Raw genomic sequence first — 20,249 nt, forward strand, 5'->3', positions numbered from 1 at the left:
GCTGTCACCCACCTGGAGTTAACTTATTATCCCGACTTGTAATAACAGCACAGGTTAGTTTTGCCTGGAATCTTACAAAAAGCACAGTATATACTCCTTGGTGTCTGGCTTCTTTTGTGTTCACCACTACATTGGTGAGATTTATCCATTCTGCAGTGTGTAGTTGGAAACCACCCTTTTTTGTTGCCACAAGTTATTTATCCATTTGCCCTCTGATGGATATTTGCATAGTTTTCGGTTAATGACTCCCATGGGGCTGCTATGACCATTCTATCAAACATCCCTTCACAATACGTGGACACTTTTTGTTGGCTGTATACTCAGGAATGGGATTGCTTGTTTCTAGAGTGCTAGAATGTTCTCGAGTAAGCACTGCCAGCGGGTTTTCCAATGTGGCTGTACCAATTTACATTTCCATCCTCCATTTCTTTTTAAAATCAGGTGCTCAGTCTTTTGTATCTGGAATCTAGTCAACTTCTGTTTGTGTTCTTTGCCTTCTCTAGCTGATCCTGTCTGTGCTCTGTCCTGCTGGACTTACAAATACATATTTGTTCCATGACTTTCTAAGAAAAAAATTAATCACTTAATAAAAATAAGTAGCAGTACTTACTAGGTACCAGGTAAAAAAATGCTAAACACTCTACATGTCTTAATTTATTTCATCTTTATAGACAGTGTTATTGTCCCAATTTTACAAGTGGGGAAACTGAGGCATATTTATTAATATTTAAGCAATTTGCCTCTAGTCATTCAGCTAGGAAATGGTGGAATCAGAATTTGAACCCAGACTAAGCCTATGCTCTCAACTACTCCAATCGCCTCTCTCAAACTCCCAAACTGGGTAAGGCCCTTTGGTAAACAAAGGCACTGCACTGGTCTTAATGGAGATTAAAATCTATTTCAGGAGCATATGCCCATGTAAAGAAAAACTCAGACTGCCTCATGAATTGGGTAGATGAAAGGGCTATGTAAGTCAGCTTGTCAAGAGATTATTCATCACCGTTGGAGTGACCAGAAAGAAAGATCTCACAGAGCAGAAGAAACTACAACTGCAACTTCCTGAATGACAGGTATCTGATTGGTAAAGAAGATGGCAAGGTGTCCTGACCACCACTTATGACAGGTTGTTTCCCCATAAACTCCAAGTGCAAATATCTCCTGCTCACTGAAGAATACAGTCACCAAGCCCAACTTGCAGCCCTCATGGTACCCTGCAGCCTAATCAAGGTGAGGCTTAATTGCTCTCCTCCTCGGTTTCAGGCTTACTTCACCAAAGCCTTTAGCTGTCACCTTCACAGCTGTACATTCCCAGCCAGTGACTGCATACTCTGGGAAAGACAAGGTTACAGAGGGAGACTGCTACCTTCACTGCATGCCACACAGACTCATCACTTTCCTATTCTGGACTGTGGACAATATTTGCAATAGTAATTGACAGAGGTAAATGAAATTTTATGCTAAAGTGCCTTTGAGGGCATTTTTTTTTTTTTCTGAATGAAGATGCTTTACACATGTGGATATTTTCTTGGCTATGAGCTTAACAATATGTGTTATGACCTCTATTTTCCCCTAATCCCAAACCTAGCAGAGTCAGCTTTTTTTTAAAAAAAAAAAAAAATATATATATATATATATATATATATTTATTTATTTTATTTTCGGCTGCACTGGCTCTTTGTTGCTGCACACGGGCTTTCTCTAGTTGCGGAGAGCGGGAGTTACTCTTCCTTGTGCTGCATGGCCTTCTCATTGTGGTGACTTCTCATCGCAGAGCACAGGCTCCAGGCGCATGAGCTTCAGTAGTTGCAGCACGCGGGTTCAGAAGTTGTGGCCCACAGGCTTAGTTGCCCCAAGACATGTGGGACCTTCTCGGGCCAAGGATTGAACTTGTGTCCCCCTGCGTTGGCAGGCGAATTCTCATCCACTGGACCACAAGGAAGTCTGAGATTTAGCTATTATTTCACCTTCTCCAAATATCTACCACCTACTGAAAAATGAAACCATTCCCTTTTAATTTCTAGATACCTCTCACTTGGACATCCCTGTAGATAACTGATAGTTTTGATATTATAAACTTTCATTTAACAACATTTGTTAATTCTGTCTGGTTATAAACTACTTCTGGCATATTTCTAGTTTTTAATTTCACATTCTGCTTCATTTCACAATAAAAACACTTCTTTTTTTTTTTTTTAATAAAATGACTACCCTTTTACATCAAAGTATAATTGGTTAGGCAATTCTAACTTTCTTCAGAGAAAAGCACTTCCCTGATCATATAGACTGAACTTCTAGTAATCATAGTTTCACAAACTTGTTGCAAGTTTTGGATAAATCCTTATTAGGCAAGCACTTCAAAAACATATTCAATGCTTACTTTAGCAGCATGTATGCTTAAACTGGAATGACACAGTGAAGATGAGAATGGCCCCAATGAAAGGATTACATGCACATCTGTTTAACACTCATATTTTTGTATGATTGTTAAAATAAAAAATTATATTTGACTGGGTTTTCAATATATCCAGATTCAATGATATGACATAAACGTGAAGGCAAAGGAATTTATATAGCTGTAATATCTCTATACTTCATTTGAAGTGGCAAACTATGAACTCTAAGCAGATTAAGAAAAGTCAGGTATGCATATGGTAACCACTCCTAAACAACAGCTATAAAACTTACACAAAAGGATATGGTTTAAAAAAAAAAATGTAAGTTAAAGTGTAATGGCAAGAAATACTCAAATAATCTAAAAGGAGAGAAAAAGAAAGCAAACAGAAAACTCATCATACAATGGCACACCTGAATCTAACCATTTCAATACTTAAATTTAAATGGTCTAAACGCAACTAAAAGTTGGAGATCAGGGATTTCCCTGGTGGTCCAGAGTTTAGGAGTCTGCCTTGCAATGCAGGGGACATGGGTTCGATCCCTGGTCAGGGAGGATCCCGTGTGCCGCACGCTGGGCCCATGTACGGCCTCACATGGACCCCGGGGCCCGCACACCACAACTAGAGAGTCTGTATGCTGCAAGGAAAGACCCCACGTGCTGCAGCTAAGACCTGACAACACAGCCACATAAATAAATACTTCTAAAAAGCTGGAGATTTTTGGATTGGATTAAAAACAAACCAACCAAGATCCAACTATGTGCTGTTACAGAATCTCACTTCAAATGTAAGCAGATGGGGAAAAATACCATGCAACTGCTAATCAAAAGAAAGTCACTGTATTAACACCAAACAAGATAGACTCCAGAAAAAGGAACTCATCATGGATAAAGAGGAATGTTACATAATGAAAACAGAGTCAAGTCATCAAAAGCTATAACAACCCTCAGTGTGTATGTACCTAATAACAGAGCTTCAAGATCCATAAAGCAAAAGTGATAAAACTGAAAGAGGAAAAAGACAAATGTGTAATTGCATTTGGAGACTAAAACCCTCCTCTGTTAGAAACTGATAGCAGAAGAAGACAAAAAGTCAACAAGAGTATAGAAGACATAAAAATAACACTATCAAACAATTTGACCTAATAAACATTCCCACACAACAGAATACATGCCATTTGCAAATACACATGGGACAGTCACCCTAACAGACCATATTCTGGGTTACAAAACAAACCTTAATCTTTTTAAAAGGATGAAATCTTACCACATATATTCTCTGGCCATAAAATAATCAATTAGACCAATACTGAAGATATATGCTGCTGCTGCTGCTGCTCTGCCCCTAAATGTTTGAAAATTAAGCAATATATTTTAAGAAATTCACTGGTTAAGAAGCCTCAAAAATAATTAGAAAATATTTTGAACTAACTACAAACGAACACTGCTGCTGCTCAGTTGCTCAAGTCAGGTCAGACTCTTTGTGACTCTATCCCACCAGGCTTCTCTGCCCATGGGATTGTCCAGGCAAGAATAATGGAGTGGGTTGCCATCTCCTCCTCCAGGGGATCTTCCCAAACCAGGGATTGAACCTGGGTCTCCTGCATTGGGAGGTGGGTTCTTTACCACTGAGCCACCAGGGAAGCTCACGAATGAACACACAATCTATCAAAATTTGTGAGATTCAGGTAATGCAGTACTTAGAAAGAAATTTATATGAGAAGTGTTCTTTTTAGAAAAGAATAAAGGTTTCAAATCAATAATCTAAACTTCTGTCTTAAGAAATTAGAAAAAGAATAGCCAGCTAAACACAAAGCAAGAAAATCAGGGAACCCCACCTCCACCCCTGGTCCATGGAAAAACTGTCTTCCATGAAACCGGTCCCTGGTGCCAAAAGTGTTGTAAAAGATTAACACAATTAATAAACTTCTAGCTATATTTACAAGAGAAAAAGTGTATGTATTTTTATGAAACAACGATCATCTTTATAAGGATATCAATATCTTACCCCATGCCAGGGTATATCATTAGTTTCAAGCTCAAACCTTTAGGTAACTAATGATATTTAGGTGAATCCACTCTTTCTGCCCAAGGTATCTATTTACATAGGAATCGGTTTGTTTCACCCTTACATTCTCTGCAGAGGATCTTTTGGACAATCTCAAGGGCTTCGGTTTCAAGCTGAGGGGACTGGCGGGTTTTGATGACAGCTGCTAAAAGCCCCAGTCATATTGTGTCTTTGTGGGAGGACCAAGTGAGTGTAGCCAGAGAGAGGTGAGTCCTTCCACTTGCATGAGGTCACAGGTTGGGCTGTGGGAAGGATGGGGTGGGTTCCTAGTTCTGTTCCTTTATAAACTAACATTTGGGTGTGCCCAACACTGCCAGCGATCTTTGTCCTCACAGCAGTCTGCCTGCCTGTGCACAGCAGAGGGAGAGGCCAGGGAGCAGGCTGGGCTGAAGCCAGGAGTCCTTGTCAACAGCTGTCATTTATCCCATTGGTTCACTCATTACTCATCCTTATCACCAGGGTTTTGGGGATGCCATGCTCTTTCTAGAATCCTTTGAGAAAATGCAGTGTAGGTGAGCAATGAGCAGTCTTAGCGCTTGCACTATCCCTCCATGGAATTCCTTCCAGGGTTGAGTCATGTCTTTCTCACAACAATAAAAGCTCCTTGAAGACAAGAATCCTCTTTTGTGTCTCTTTTGCACTACCCACAGAACATAATGGCCCCTTGTTACAAACTTGCAAACAAACTGATAATATTCCCAGTACAATGTACATGCTCATTAAATAATGGTCGATGGAATCAGTTAATAAAGAACTGTGTGTTGTTCTTGTAGTCGCTCAGTTGTGTCTGACTGTTTGTGACCAGATGGACTATAGTTCGCCAGGCTCTTCTGTCCATGGAAGTCTCCAGGCCAGAATACTGGATTGGGTTGCCATTCTCTTCTCCACGGGATCATCCCAACCCAGGGATCAAACCCGGGTCTCCTGCATTGCAGACAGATTCTTTATCATCTGAGCCACCAGGGAAGCCCAAATAAATAACTGGCACCTCCTTTAGTCACAGCCTTTTTCTCCTCTTGGACTTCTGTTTGTATCATGCAAAGGCAGACTTTAGTGAAATGGGCCTTACTGTGTGGAGTCTTTATAAGTATTCTAATTTTGAGCTGAAACACAAGAAAGGGTTCTGTAACAGTAATACTATTTAACATTTTCTAAGAGACCACCATGTATGAGAACTCTAAATCTCTTATCAGCTCACTTCATCTTCATAATAACCGAAGGCAGGTGCTATTAGTCTCATTTCACAAATGAGGAAGCAAAGACTTAAAGAGGTGAGGAACTTGTCCAAGGTCACATAAATAATTATAAACAACACAGCTGGTACTCTGACCCAGGTCTCTCCATCATTAAAGCCTATTTTCTTAACCACCAAGATTTACTAAGTATGTGAAGTATGATGTGGTTGGACGAGGTTGAAATGCTGATAGAGATTTAGAAATGGCTTATTGAATTGGTAGGATCAGTGACTGGCTGATCTTAGATAAGGAATGACTGGATTTGGGGTCTCTGGAACCTTAAGAGACACACAGACATAAGCTGAAAAAAGAAATAGGGACCAAGAAGTGACCAAGAATAAAAAATACCCATTCATTGGAAGGACTGATGCTGAAACTCCAATACTTTGGCCACCTGATGCAAACCACCAATTCCTTGGAAAAGACCCTGATGTAAAGTTTTAATAATACTATTTATGAACATACATAATGCAGCCAACATACTGACTGCGCATAAACAAAGGACAGACGAGTTCTTTTGTACATAAGGCAGTGCTACATTTCACAGTCAGTTTCTCACTTGATCTTTCACTTAACAAGACAGCTACTATCAGTATTCCATTTTGCAGAAGAGGAAGCAAATACACAAAGTTCAGTCAGGAAGCCAACCACACAGCTCTAGAACTGGGGTTTGAATCGAGGTCTGCTTGACTTCCAAATGTCTGCTTTTAGTGCCCTCAATAACTAAGCACTACTTAATTATTTTATTATTGTATTTAAATGCAAAGTGAGAGAGGAAGAGAGAAACAGACAGAAAAAGAAAGTAAATGCCCAGTTTAGAAGTGAACGCTGAAGATCAGCTATTAGAACATTCAAAAAGCAATACTCCCAGGTAAAGAATGGAATTTGTACCCTGTAATTACCCTGACCCATGTTCGAAGGCCTTCATCCTTTATCTGATTGTCTCCTTGTCATCGTATCAGCTCTTTAAGCTGCATAAAGAATTATTTTCTGAAAGGCAAAGTATATTATTGAGAAAATTACAAATTCTTTCTTGGAAATAAGCAGAATTGATCAAATTGAATTGCTATTATTATCTTTAAGGATTTCCCTGATGGCTTTGCAGGTAAAGAATTTGCCTGCAATGCAGGAGATGCAGGAGTTGTGGGTTTCATCCCTGGGCTGGGAAGATGCCCCAGAGGCAGAAATGGCAACCCACTCCAGTATTCTTGGGAGATCCAGGTTCGATCCCTGGGTCGTGAAGATCCCCTGGAGTATTCTTGCCTGGAAAGAATGGCATGGCAACCCACTCCAGTATTCTTGCCTGAAAAATACCATGGACAGAGGATCCTGGTGGGCTATAATCTATGGAGTCATGAAGAATCAGACATGACTGAACAAATAACACTATTATTTTAAACATCATCTGTCTTAAAAGTGGGAGCAGCAATAAAAGTCATTTCCTCTCCTAGAATTCTAGGAATGTGTGTGTATGTGAGTATTTTCTTTCTTCCCATATATTTCCTTGTATATACTCTCTCTACTTTAGGAACTCAGAGAAATAGAACATAATATTTCTGTGCATAATTACCTGGTCACAGCTAAGCAGGTACAGAAGAAATTTATTTCTGCAGCACAGTAATAAGTGATTCTCTTTAATCTATATTCAGAGGGGAAGATTTAATTCTATTTTTGTCATATATTTTCTCCAATCTTGTGAAATCTTTTTAATCTTCCAGGAAGATTAACCCTACTCCCACAAAGCCTGGACAGAAAAATCCGAGAGTATTACCTTGAATTGTTTCAATTTCCTTCTTCCAGGGAGAAGACAGAAAGCACTTCAAATATCTCACTTTAGTTAAATTCAGCAAATACACCTTTGTTAGCCCTTCTGTGCCAGACACTGCCTTTAATACAGGGAATAAATTATTGAAAAAGACCCAGTCTCTGTCCCAGAGAACTCACAGTGCCTAAAACAAGTGTCTGTGTGTGCAGGGGATGCTCCCATTCTTCAGCCCTTCTAGTTGAGTAGATATAATGTGTTTTGTTGTTATTGTTCAGTTGCTAAGTTTGTGTCTGACTCTTTTGTGACTACTGGCTGGGTTTCTCTGTCCATGGGATTTTCTAGGCAAGAATACTGGAGTGGATTGTCGTTTCCTCCTCCGGGAGATCTTCCTGACCTGGGGATTGTACCCATGTCTCCTTCACTGGCAGCTGGATTCTTTACTGTTGAGTCACCAAGGAACCCAAGGAACATAGAATTGAAGTAGATCTGATAATATTGAGAAAAGATGCTCATTGTCTACATTTTTGTGACCAGACAACACTTGAATCTTCACCAGTTGCTTCACAAATGAGTCCTCTTCCATTGAAATAGTCACAGCCAGGGTTACTTCACGTTCACGTTCCTTTATCTATTGACTACTTATTAGACACCAAATACTCTTGGAAATACTGGCTGTACCTTGGGGAACAGAAAAGTTGATCATAGCCCTCGCCTGGTGGGTCTTGCAATTCATGGTGGGAAATGGAATAAACATATAAACAATAAATAGATGTATAGTTATAAAAATTGATCAGTATTATCTGGGTTATAATGCTGTAGAATACAGTGCGGAATGAGGGAGCCTCTTTTGTAAGGTGTCCCTGAGGTAGGCCTCTATGGGAGGTGACATTTAAGCCCAGATGTGATTGATAAAAAGGGGCCAGTCATGTGAAGACTGAAGGGAAGAGAGAAAGGAACAGAATGTGTGAGGGCCCTGAGGTAGAGAGAACACAGCATTTAATGTTGAGGAACTGAAGGTCTAGCTTGAAATTCTCCATGCTATCCCTGTGTAACATGGTGGGGTCACATTTTCATTTTTTCCTAGTAATTACATTATGCAACCTTTGTAATTTCACTACCTTGTAGTAGAAACTCTGCCCAGAGATTTTCATTCAGTGCAAAGTTCTAGCATGAAGAAATAATGACAGCTCCATCGACTGGATTTGCAGTCCAATCGATTTGCAGCCAATCACTGTCTGTATTGCTCTGTAATGATGCATAATTTCCTCAGTTAAATACACTTTGGAAAGGTTTGAAATACACCTCTATATGAAAGACAGACATTAATTTAAGACTCCTTTGCTATATCCATTTTTCACTTCAAGATCCCACCTACTTGGTTCTGCTCACTGGCTGCATCTACACCAGGCTAGGAGGCTTCTCAGGTGGCCCTAGTGGTAAAGAATCCACTCGCCAATACAAGAGGTGTAAGAGACACAGGTTCGATCCCTGGGTCAGGAAGATCCCCTAGAGGAGGACATGGCAACCCACTCCAGTATTCTTGCCTGGAGAATCTCATGGACAGAGGAGCCTGGCAGGCTGTAGTCTGTAGGGCTGCAAAGAGTCAGACACAACTGAAACAACTTAGCATGCACACATGCATACCAGGCTAGGACATGGGGGAGATGACAAACCCACTTCTAAAGGCTGATATTTTATCTAACTGATTTTTTTTAATGCATTGAAATTGATTTAATTACAGTGAAACTCATTCTTTTTTTTTTTTTTACCTTGCTCTTTTGGAATCTTGTAAACTCAACCATTGTTACTTCTTCCTCTCATAAAATCAAGTCTCTGAGTAAACAGAGCTGAATATGGACCCAGTCACTGGTCCTCCATCAACACAGCACAGGGTTATTACGTCACTAGACACCAGACTTAATGCCCTCAACTGAGCCTCCCAATGTTTAGGGCCCAAAGGGACAAACACTGACCTAACTTCTGTCTTCCTCACCACACCCGGCTCCCCATGGGAAGTCATCAAATTAAAGGGCAGAGGGATGCAAAACAGCCACGCCAAAATGGTCTGGCCACGTTCACCAGTCAAGGCCAACTCCTCTGCTCCTTCCATCTGGTCTCAGGGATGGTGTGGATCCAGCTAAGTGGATGCTGAAACCGCTTAATACCCCTCATCCCCATCCTGGGAGACTCCCAGCAGTCGGAGCTGCTCACCACTGGGTGATCATTTACCCTGCAGTGAATAAGGCTGCAGGGGGTTCTGTCTGCATAATAAACAGTACTGACCCTCTGCATGAACCTGCCGCAAATGAAGACAAACTATCAGAACAATATAAAGGGAAGAAACTTGCTCACACTGTGCACACATATCTACACCTCTCATTTGCTGACATTTGAAGATCTGTTTGCAAATAGATGGGAAAACAATGGAAACAGTAACAGACTTTATTTTGGGGGGCTCCATAATCACTGCAGATGGTGACTTCAGTCATGAAATTAAAAGATGCTCGCTCCCTGGAAGAAAAGTTATGACCGACCTAGACAGCATATTAAAAAGCAGAGATAATACTTTGCCAACAAAGGTCCGTCTAGTCAAAGCTATGGTTTTTCCAGTAGTCATGTATGGATGTGAGAGTTGGACTATAAAGAAAGCTGAGCGCTGAAGCATTGATGCTTTTGAACTGTGGTGTTGGAGAAGACTCTTGAGAGTCCCTTGGACTGCAAGGATATCCAACCACTCCATCCTAAAAGAAATCAATCCTGAATATTCATTGGAAGGACTGATGCTGGAGCTGAAATTCCAACATGTTGGCCACCTGATGTGAAGAACTGACCCATTTGAAAAGACCCTGATGCTGGGAAAGATTGATGGCAGGAGGAGAAGGGGATGACAGAGGATGAGATGGTTGGATGGCATGAGTTTGAGTAGGCTCTGGGAGTTGGTGATGGACAGGGAAGCGTGGTGTGCTGCAGTCCATGGGGTCGCAAAAAGTCAAACATAGCTGAGTGACTGAACTGACTTTTTAAAAACAGTTTTATGTTCACTAAAAAACGAGCACTAAGTATAGAGTTTCCATATACTCCCTGCCCCAACTCACACACAGCCTTCCCCACTATCAGCATCCTGTGCCAGAGTGGTGCATTTGTTACAATCAGAGACGCTACATAGATCATACATACATATGCTACATAGAGCCCATAGCTGCCATTAGGGTGCATTCCTGGTGTGATACGTTCCATTGGTTTTAACCAGTATATGAAGACATGTATCCACCACTCTAGTATCATACAGAATAGTCTCATTTTCCTAAGCATCCTCTGTGCTCCTCTTATTCATCCCTCCCTCCTCCCGAGCCTCTGGGAACCACGGATCTTTTGACTGTCTCCACCATTTTGCATTTTCCAGAAATGTCATGTAGATGGAATCACACAATATACAGCTGCCTTTTCAGACTGGCTTCTTATACTGAATGTTATCCATATCTTTTCATGGCATTCATTCTCTTCTTTTCACCAGCAATGAGCACAGAGCCTCACGCAGAACAGGTACTCAAATGGTATGTGTTGAGTAAATGAATTAAGGGGCAAATAATGAGTGTAGCTCCTGCAGTTTATTTGGTGACTGTGGACAGAGACCTACTCAGTGCTTTCCCTCAGGCATCATCAAACAATGATAACATTTGCATGGGTCCTCCAAAAACATTTCTTACTTTATCATACCAGCAGTCAGGAACAGCAGAACAGGTATGTTTCTTACTATCCCCATTTTAACATGATCAGGAAACTCAGATCCAGACAGGTAAGATAAGTCGTGCAAATTGCCTGCACTGCAGAGTGGCCGAGACAGCACTGGCCCCTGGAACTCTGGGATATACTCTGCTGTCTTCATCCCATACAATGTCTCCCCTGAGGTCAGGCTCTGGGTCATTCAAACTTGCAAATATTCAACAAGAAATTAATTCATGCAGATATAGTTGACAGGCGAGGATAAAAGCCACCCATTCCAAATCTTGTTACTCAGGGGAGCCCATCTTCTCACAAAAAAGAGAACCCCAATTTTCCTTTCACCAGAAGCAACCTGCTGCTGGGCTGCAGAATTGAGCTCTGGGGAAGGAAACTTGAACAAGGATCCATGAGCAGCTCATTCTCTTTCAACAGCAAAGAATGTACCACTAAACTTCCTCCGCTCTTTTTAGAAAGGAAAAGAGCTTCAGGGATCTGGAACCAAATTCACTTTAAATCTGCAGTGTGATGGGCTGTCAGAGGGACAAGGAACTTCCAGGAGTGATGACTGGTTATGGGTGAATTATGGGTGAAGGTCATGAAGGTCCCTAGTGTGAACTCCATGGCTATCCATCCTATCCATCCAGGGTTCCTTCATTCATTCCCAGATCTTAGATCTCTCCATTTATCTCATCCCTGACAGCCTCGTGCTAATATGTAACTGTGCTGCGTAAATCCCATGGGCATTCCAGTTTCCTTAAAGTCAACATTTCCAAAACACCACACAAATAATCTTCCCCCAAGCCTCTCCTTATCCTTTATTTTCTTTCCCGGCTGGTGACATCATCATCTATCTAGTCACCCAAACCAGAAACCAAACCCATATTTTTGTTTAAATCCTCCATCATCCCAAATCCAATTAGCCACCAAATCCCTACTCTCAAATCTCTCCATTTTTCATTTACATGGCCACAGCTGCATTGCCTCCTGCCTGAACAGTTATAGAATATTCTTAAGTGCACTCCACCTTGGCCAGGCACCCACCTTGCCCTCAAGTTCATCCTTCCAGTGCTGGAGTGAACCATCAAAAGGCCTATAGGGTCACACCAGCCTTTGCTCCAAATCTTCCAGGGGCTCAGTATGGACCAGAATGTGATGGATTATGACCTGCCTGCCCATCTGGACTCAACTGGCCTCAGGCCCTAAAGATTCTGGGAAGCCTACAATGGTTGATTTCCTACATACACAACCTGCTATTCCCTGTCTCCCATTCCTTAACACTTTTGTACATTTCTTCACTCAGCAAACTCTTTCTCATCCTCCAACTTGTGCTTCTGTAACCCATTATGCAAATCTCTCTTCTTGTTCTACTCCATTGAAACTATTTATGCGTCTGTTGCCCGCTAGAGCTAAGATCTTCAAGTACAGGAAAAATCTCACCCCTCTGTTCATCACTTTTCATATTGTTCTCATCATCTTACTTAGCACCTTACACATGCACAGTCCCAACAAATCTTCAAGTTTTCAGAAAGCAGGGTGATGCTTCTTATCTTTGTTTCCTCATTTCTTATCGTTGTTTCCTCATGCCCAGCATGTGACTTATGTCTGGATCTATCTGTCCATTTGTTCAACAAATCCTTATTAGTTTGCATTTTCTGGCATCACTGCGCTCTGCGGAACGTAAGATGTTCCTCTGGTTCTTAACGGCCTTACACCTTAAGTAATATAAACAGTGCTTTTTAAATACCGAGCTGTTGGTTCTGATTTGTGTTTGTTTATTTTTGGCTGCTCTGCGCTGGGCCTTTGTTTTTGCGCACGGGTTTTCTCTAGTTGCAGTGTGAGCAGAGGCTACTCTCCAGTTGCTGTGTGTGGGCTTCTCAGCGCAGTGGCTGCCCTTGTTGCGGAGCGTGGGTTCTAGAACGAAGCCTCAGTAGATGTGGTGCACAGACCTAGTTGTTCCCTCGCATGTAGAATCTTTCCCCACCAGGGACTGAACCTATGTCCCCTGCATTGGCAGGTAGATTCTTTACCATTGGACCTCCAGGGAAGGCCCTGATATCTTGATTAAGTGGAAAAGGGTTCCCTTGCCCCTCACCTTCTCTAAGACATTTACTCTTTTCAACACATGAGTGTTGCCAACAGATGCAATAGTGAAAATAAGAAAACACAATGTGTGAAAACAGAGGTGAGCCTTGACTCTGGGTAGAAAATCTGAACAGTTAGCTCACAAAAACAGGAACACGAGAACTAATAAACACAGGAAAAGGCCTACGACTTAGCTGAGAAATGGAAATTGCACTGAGTGATTTTTTTCTCTTATTCAGTTAATAAAATGTTTTAAAGACTCACATAAAGATTGTTGGTAAATATGCAGTCTGAGTAGGGAGTATAAACTGGTACAATCTTTTTCGGTGGGCCTTTTATCCATCAAACTTGAAAACAAATTTGAGTCATATAAAGACCCAACAGGGCCACTGATAGGAAATTCTTATGTGAGTAAACAGTGTCGATTCAAAGATGTTCGTTGCATCATTATCTGAAATAGGGAAAAACTGGAAGCAAACTAAATGTCCACCAGAAGGAGACTGGATATATTTTGCTGCATCCACATAATGAAGGCTATCACAGAAAAGATGTAGATAGTGTGACAGGGAACGATGTCCAAGATATGTTGTTAAATAGAAAAAGATAACAAATTGTGGAAGACAGCATGTATTTGTTTTTGTAAAAACATATGTCATTTTATATTACATTATTGTCTGGAAGGCTACACACAAAACTAAAGTGATTATTTCAGAACAGTGAGATGAGGGAGAAATTTTTCATTTTCACTTTTTACAGTTTTTACTTTGTACATTGCTTGATTTTTTTTTTTCCAGGCATGTCAGGAGACTGTCAGAGCTCCCTCTGGCCATGTGGGTCCCTCGTCCCTCACGTTTGTCGCTGGGACGCCAATTCCCTCTTCTACAGCCTTGCCCTGGATTCGGGACCCTCGTCCCCCACAGACACGGTCACACTGGCCGATCCTACTTTCCTTCGGTCACTGGATAAACACATCTGGAGACCCTCCCACTGCCCTTCTTAGCACATCAGCACACAGGAACTTAGCCAATGGCTCAGTCCCATCACATTTGCATTTTCAAAGGACAATGCAGGTTGATGGCAATAAATAGCACAAAGGCTAGGCTTCCAAGAAGGGCATGGGGCCAACAGAGTTTCCTAGGACAGTGTGTTCCAGAATCACTCAGGGAGCTTCTGGAAAAAAGAAAAAAAGGGTTCCTCTGAGCCCCTCCCACAAACACTGAATCCAAGGGTGGGACCTGGAAATCTCTGTTTTATAAGCTCCTTCCATCTCCCCTTGTGATTCTCCTGCCCGCTGAAGCTCTGTAACCCCCACAGCAGAAGGGGAGAGGAGGGGAGAGTATGGGAACTGGAACTTTCTAGCTCCCCTCTCAGCTTCCTGTCTTTATTCTGAGCATGCAGGAAGACCCACCCTGTGTCCTGACAGTGTCAGTCCAGGAAGCTTCAAGTCTGGACTCTGAGAGTCCCACACAGACCCTGGAGAGAGAAGAAATGCCAAAGTGTAGACAACTAGCATCACTTTGTAAAGTTAAATTTCTATCCATGGATGCATTACTCTGTAGATTTATCCACATCTGGGGGACACCTTGCCTGAATGTTCCTTCCTGTGCTGAATTCCATCACAATAGCCAGAAGGACTAATCGCTACCAATTATTTAATAAGAATAAAATTTTAAACAATCAACATTTGATCCTTAAATGGCATCTGAAGAGCCAGCTTCGAGAATAAATCCAGTGGATGATCATAACAAGCTAGGCTAACACGTTACTTTGCCGACAAAGGTCCATCTAGTCAAAGCTATGGTTTTTCCAGTGGTCATGTAAGGATGTGAGAATTGGACCATAAAGAAGGCTGAACACCAAAGAATTGATGCCTTTGAACTGTGATGCTGGAGATGACTCTTGAGGGTCCCTTGAAAAGCAAGGAGATCAAACCAGTCAATCCTAAAGGAAATATTCAGTCCTCAATATTCATTGGAAGGACTGATGCTGAAGCTGAAGCTCCAATACTTGGGCCACCTGATGCAAAAAGCCAGCTCATTGGAAAAGACCCCAATGCTGGGAAAGACTGAAAGCAAAAGGATAAGGGGGCAGCAGAGAATGAGACAGTTAGACAGCACCACTGACTCAATGGACCTGAATTTGAGCAAACTCTGGAAGATAGTGGAGAACAGAGGAGCCTGGAGTACCGCAGTCCATGGGTCACCAAGAGTCAGACAGGACTTCGCAACTGAATAATAACAACAACAATACAAGAGGCTATGTATTAGGTTTTAAAGGCAACAGTGGCATCTTAGAGTGAGAAGACCCAAGGACAGAGCCCTGGGACTGCAACTCTCCACTTCCTAATACAACAGAAACAAACAAATAATCAAAGGTACTAATGGAGATGGTGTCAGAGCAACTTCTCCCTGTTTCTGGGGAGTCTGGATCATAAAATACTAGACGCTAAGGTTTGCCCTTGGGGAGAGTCTTCTTCTGTTTTCTGGGTCAGTGGTTCTGAAACTTGGATGCATTCAGGGCATGTCAAAATATTTATTCCAATTTCCCATCACCGGAGACTCTGATGTCCTTGATATAGGTTGTGGTCTGGGGCACTGAGATTATTCTTAATGCTCCTCAGCTAAACATGCAGCCAAAGTTGTCGTTTTAGTCGCTAAGACTTAGCTGACTTTCTATAATCCCACGGACCATAATTCACCGGACTCCTCTGTCCATGGGATTTCCCAGGCAAGAATACTGGTTGCCATTTCCTTCTCCAGGGTATATTCCTGATCCAGGGATTGAACCCACATCTCTTATGTCTCCTGCATTGGCAGGCAGGTTCTTTATCACTGAGCCACCTGGGAAGACCCTGCAGCCAAAGTTGGAGCAACTGCTTTTAAGAGAATCTTTTTAGTTCCACAGAAGGAAGGTAAGACCTCCCGGCCAGGTGTCCCTGAGCCAGGGGACAATTCTAACACGGGTGTTTCAAGCTGAGCTGATGGACACATTTGGGGAATTAAAAAAAGGTGGTTGCAGCCTATGCTGGGGCACTCCATGTCACAGCCTAGAAACCCACCCCATTTTCTGCTGTAGCTTCATCAAACAGTTCAGTGTGAACCTGACAATCCCACCTCAAGGACTGTCTCAGACCTTCTTTCAGCATTTCACCTTTCACCGTTCTGTCTTAGACTTTCTTGGAGCAAGAGGAACTCCCAGCTACGTGGCATGTTGTGAGGGCTCAAACTGCGTCCTTTGGGTTAAAGGGAAGAGTGACCAGAAAAGTTGGGAGAACCGGGGTTTCAATGGCTGTGAGGCTTTGCATGAATCATTTAACCTTTCCAGCTCGTAGTTTTCTTATCTATGAGTAGGGCTAGTCATGTTTAAGGTGGACTCTTGTCCTTCAGCTTTAAATGACATAAAGAATGTAAAAGTACTTGATTAGAAGTAGGTGCTCAACACATTAAAAAATTTACTTCAAATTTATCTTACTTCAAGCCCAAATAACCCTGGAAGACAATTAAGGCGGTCCATGTGGTCACCATGTTGTGGGGTATAAAGCAAATCCAGAAAGTGACAGGTCTCAGATTTCAAAGGGCACCCATGGCAAAGCCAGGTCAAGAACTCGGATCTCTTGGCTCCTAGCAGTCACTTCCTTGTTCCTAGTTTGTACTGAGCTGTGACCTTTTCCTCAAAAGCCAGCAGGAATTTTCAACTTATTGGATAATATTGGAAGAAGAAAAAATAAAGACAAACTAATGAAACAGAATATTTTCCTTCAAGTAAAAGGCACTTTCAGTGACAAGAACAGTCATGTGGTTTAAGATGTATTGTTTAAATAATGTGCTGTTTCATGACCACCTGGCTGATGTTTCAGTTCCTTTTAAATGATGTAACTCGGCCTTGACTCCCCTCTCAGTGCCTCCAGCTCAACCATTCTTTGGGTCTATTTGCCTCTGGACATTAAATCTCTCAGAATTGTGTTCGAAAAACTAGTATTGATTTCCCTTACATCAAGCCTGTGCGCTAACCTGGGATTCTCACCTGGGCTGACGTAACTGGTCAGTTTGCACAATTAGTCTAAGGGTCAGTTGTCTGATGGGGGCACCAACCAACCCGCTGGTTGCATTGCAGTCAGAGTCAGCTCCTAATAAGCCCTTTATCTGGGCTTCCCCAGTGGCTCAGACAGCAAAGAATCTGCCTGCAGTGTGAGAGACCCAGGTTCGATCCCTGGGTTGGGAATATCTAGAGAAGGGAATGGCTACCCACTCCAGTACTCTTGCCTGGAGAACCCATGGACAGAAGAGCCTGGCAGGTTACAATCCATGGGGCTGCAAAGAGTCAGACACGACAGAGGGACCAACACGTTCATTTTCACGAGTCTTTTCCACTCAAACAGGCTTGCCTGTGTCCTCCCTGAGTTCAAATGCTCCAGTTCCACCTCGTCAGGGAGCCTCTCTGACCCTTTCGGTCTACGGTGATTTATGCTTTTTGAAACTCAGAGTTACTTTCATTGTTTCATTTATTTAGCCTTTGGCGATTTATTTATTTTTACCCTTATTGTTTAATCCTAAACTGTGTTCTAGTATTAGTTTTCCTTTCGCTCTGTAAATCTTCCTCCCCAACAAGATTGCAATGTTGTTGAGTTTAGAGTGATGTCTTACAGTTCCTTCTATTTCCCCATGAAGCACCCCCAGGGCTAGAATCATGCTCAGGATATATTTATTAAATAAATGAATGGATGTTGATTAAATTCAGTGGCATCGTAGAATACCAAGTATTTTATTGATGGATTCCCAAAGGTTCAAGTTTTATAAACCGTATGTGTTTTGCAGTACAAGAGTTATGATAGCCTGTTTTGAAACTAACACAAGAAGTCATATTCTTAGGAACCCCTGCCCTCCAAATTCTGCCTACCCTTTAAAATTAAAAATAAGACAACAGTTGAAGTCTCCACAGTATATTCTATAAAAGCAGAAAAACTGATTTTAACATTCCTACAGAAGAACAAGAGTGGTGGGGGGATATAAAAAAAATTTCCATTCTTAGTATAACTCTAACCTCAGGTCTTGACGCTAAAAAAAAATTATTGAGATATAGTTTACACATAACATGTATCATCTTAATTTTGATGTATGACACAATGATTCAATATTTGTGTATATTGGGAAGGTCTTAATATATTTTTCAGATGTTATATTTTATCTCCTTTGCTTCCCTCATGAATATCTAAGGGACTCCCCCAAAAGAACAGCCCAGTCATTCTGGTTGACAACTACTAATTATTCCTCCTGATTCCTTACTCACAGCGGTGCTAAAAATCCTTACTGCATATGGACATCCAAACCTCAGTGTGGTTCAAAAATCAAAAACACAAGCTTTTTGATCACAGTTTATCAACTGAGTGGCATGCTTGACCAGTTTGAAAGAACAAAGAACTTCAGTTGTAACATTGAGCAGAAAGTTCTGAGAGCGTGGGTACATGGATTGTGCTCACTAAGAAATTAATGAAGACGCAAGGACTAAATAAGTAAGCAGATGGACCGTCCACAGAGCTGTCAGAGGGCTCCCCTAGTCGCTAAACAGCTCTTGCTCATCTTGGGTGCGTACGAGGAATGGGTCATGGCTGGGTGGCTGAAAGCACAGTGGGGCCATACAACTGGAGAATCACAGGAAGGACTGGTACAGGGTTACAGACAAGGATTCACCAAAAGGCAGACTGCTGGGTGGGTGAAAGATACTGAAATTGTACGGAGAAGATTAAGCTAGAGACAATGAACCTTGGGATTAGAGGCTGAGACCTGAGACAGAGGTCAACCTTCAGACGGAGTCCAGGATTGACTGTATTCAGAGGGCTCACTTACAAATAATTGCATTTTTTATTTGGCAGAACCCACTGATCCAGCCCCTTGGGGTAGCCATTCTGTGATATCAGACGTGTGTGTGTGTGTGTGTGTGTGTGTGTGTGGTTAGTCACTCAGTTATGTCCGATTCTTTGTGAATCCATGGACGGTAGCCCACCAGGCTCCTCTGTCCAGGGAATATTTTCAGGCAAGAATACTGGAGTGAGTTGCTATTTCCTCCTCCAGGAATGAAGTTAGATATCAGACTTGCTAATTCTAAAGTGAATGGGACCAGGAACTCAGCTGGTAAAATTCCTTCATTTTCCCCCTGTCAGTTTTATCAATGACAAAAAAAAAAAAAAAAAAACGAAGCCCAGATATTGAATCCATAGTTAGGAAATATTAGACTCAAAATATTTGTTGAATACATGAATGGATGTTGAACTCATCTATTTTTGCTGTGACTGCAAAATCCAGTCTCCAAACTTAATGACCCTGCCTTTAGGAGAGGTGATGCCCCCCTAGGTGGGACCTCATGCGGCCAGGTCCCTTTAATACCCAGGAGCAGTGCTCCATCTTTGAGAGAAAGGGGGCAGACAAGGGTGCTGTGGGTTGACTCCTCAGAAGCCCTTCTCTGGAACTATTCCAACTTACAGCCCAGTCTTGCTTGCCACTCCTTGCCAAAGTCAGCACATAGGCATCCCGGACAATGCAAAAGAAGGGAGTTTGGAGAAAGGGAAATTTACTGGCATTAAAATTCCACTTCACATCACTGTGGGCTTCCCTGGTGGTTCAGATGGTACAGAATCCGCCTGCAATGCGGGAGACCTGGGTTTGATCCCTGGGTTGGGAAGGTCCTCTGGAGAAGGGAACAGTTACCCACTTCAGTATTCTGGCCTGGAGAATTCCATGGACAGAGGAGTATAGCAGGCTACAGTCCATGGGGTCGCAAAGAGTTGGACATGGCTGAGCGACTTTCACTTACTTTTCATCACTGTGTTATAAAAGCTCGGCTACAGTGGGCTGAGCTGTTTACCTGAGTATCCATGTGCTGGGAGTCTCTTTCTCTCTCCCTCTCCCAGAATGGCTCATCTAGGGATCTTGCCTTTCTGAAATATTTTGGCTTTAAAGAGGATGTCATTGTTTTTACTAATTTGAATGC

General features: G+C 42.1%; 1 protein-coding gene and 1 non-coding gene across 2 annotated transcripts in view; one reads left to right on the plus strand and one right to left on the minus strand.

Annotated features, from left to right (window-relative positions):
• The window catches only part of CLIC5 (chloride intracellular channel 5), a 163,452-nt gene that overhangs the window by 111,847 nt on the left and 31,356 nt on the right, over positions 1 to 20,249 (minus strand). The window lies entirely within an intron of this gene.
• Positions 2,370 to 2,476, plus strand: LOC122697901. The gene has a single exon (XR_006342230.1). It is a non-coding gene; the product is annotated as a U6 spliceosomal RNA (small nuclear RNA).

The sequence above is a fragment of the Cervus elaphus genome, chromosome 7 (assembly GCF_910594005.1).
Source record: "Cervus elaphus chromosome 7, mCerEla1.1, whole genome shotgun sequence".
NCBI lineage: Eukaryota > Metazoa > Chordata > Mammalia > Artiodactyla > Cervidae > Cervus > Cervus elaphus.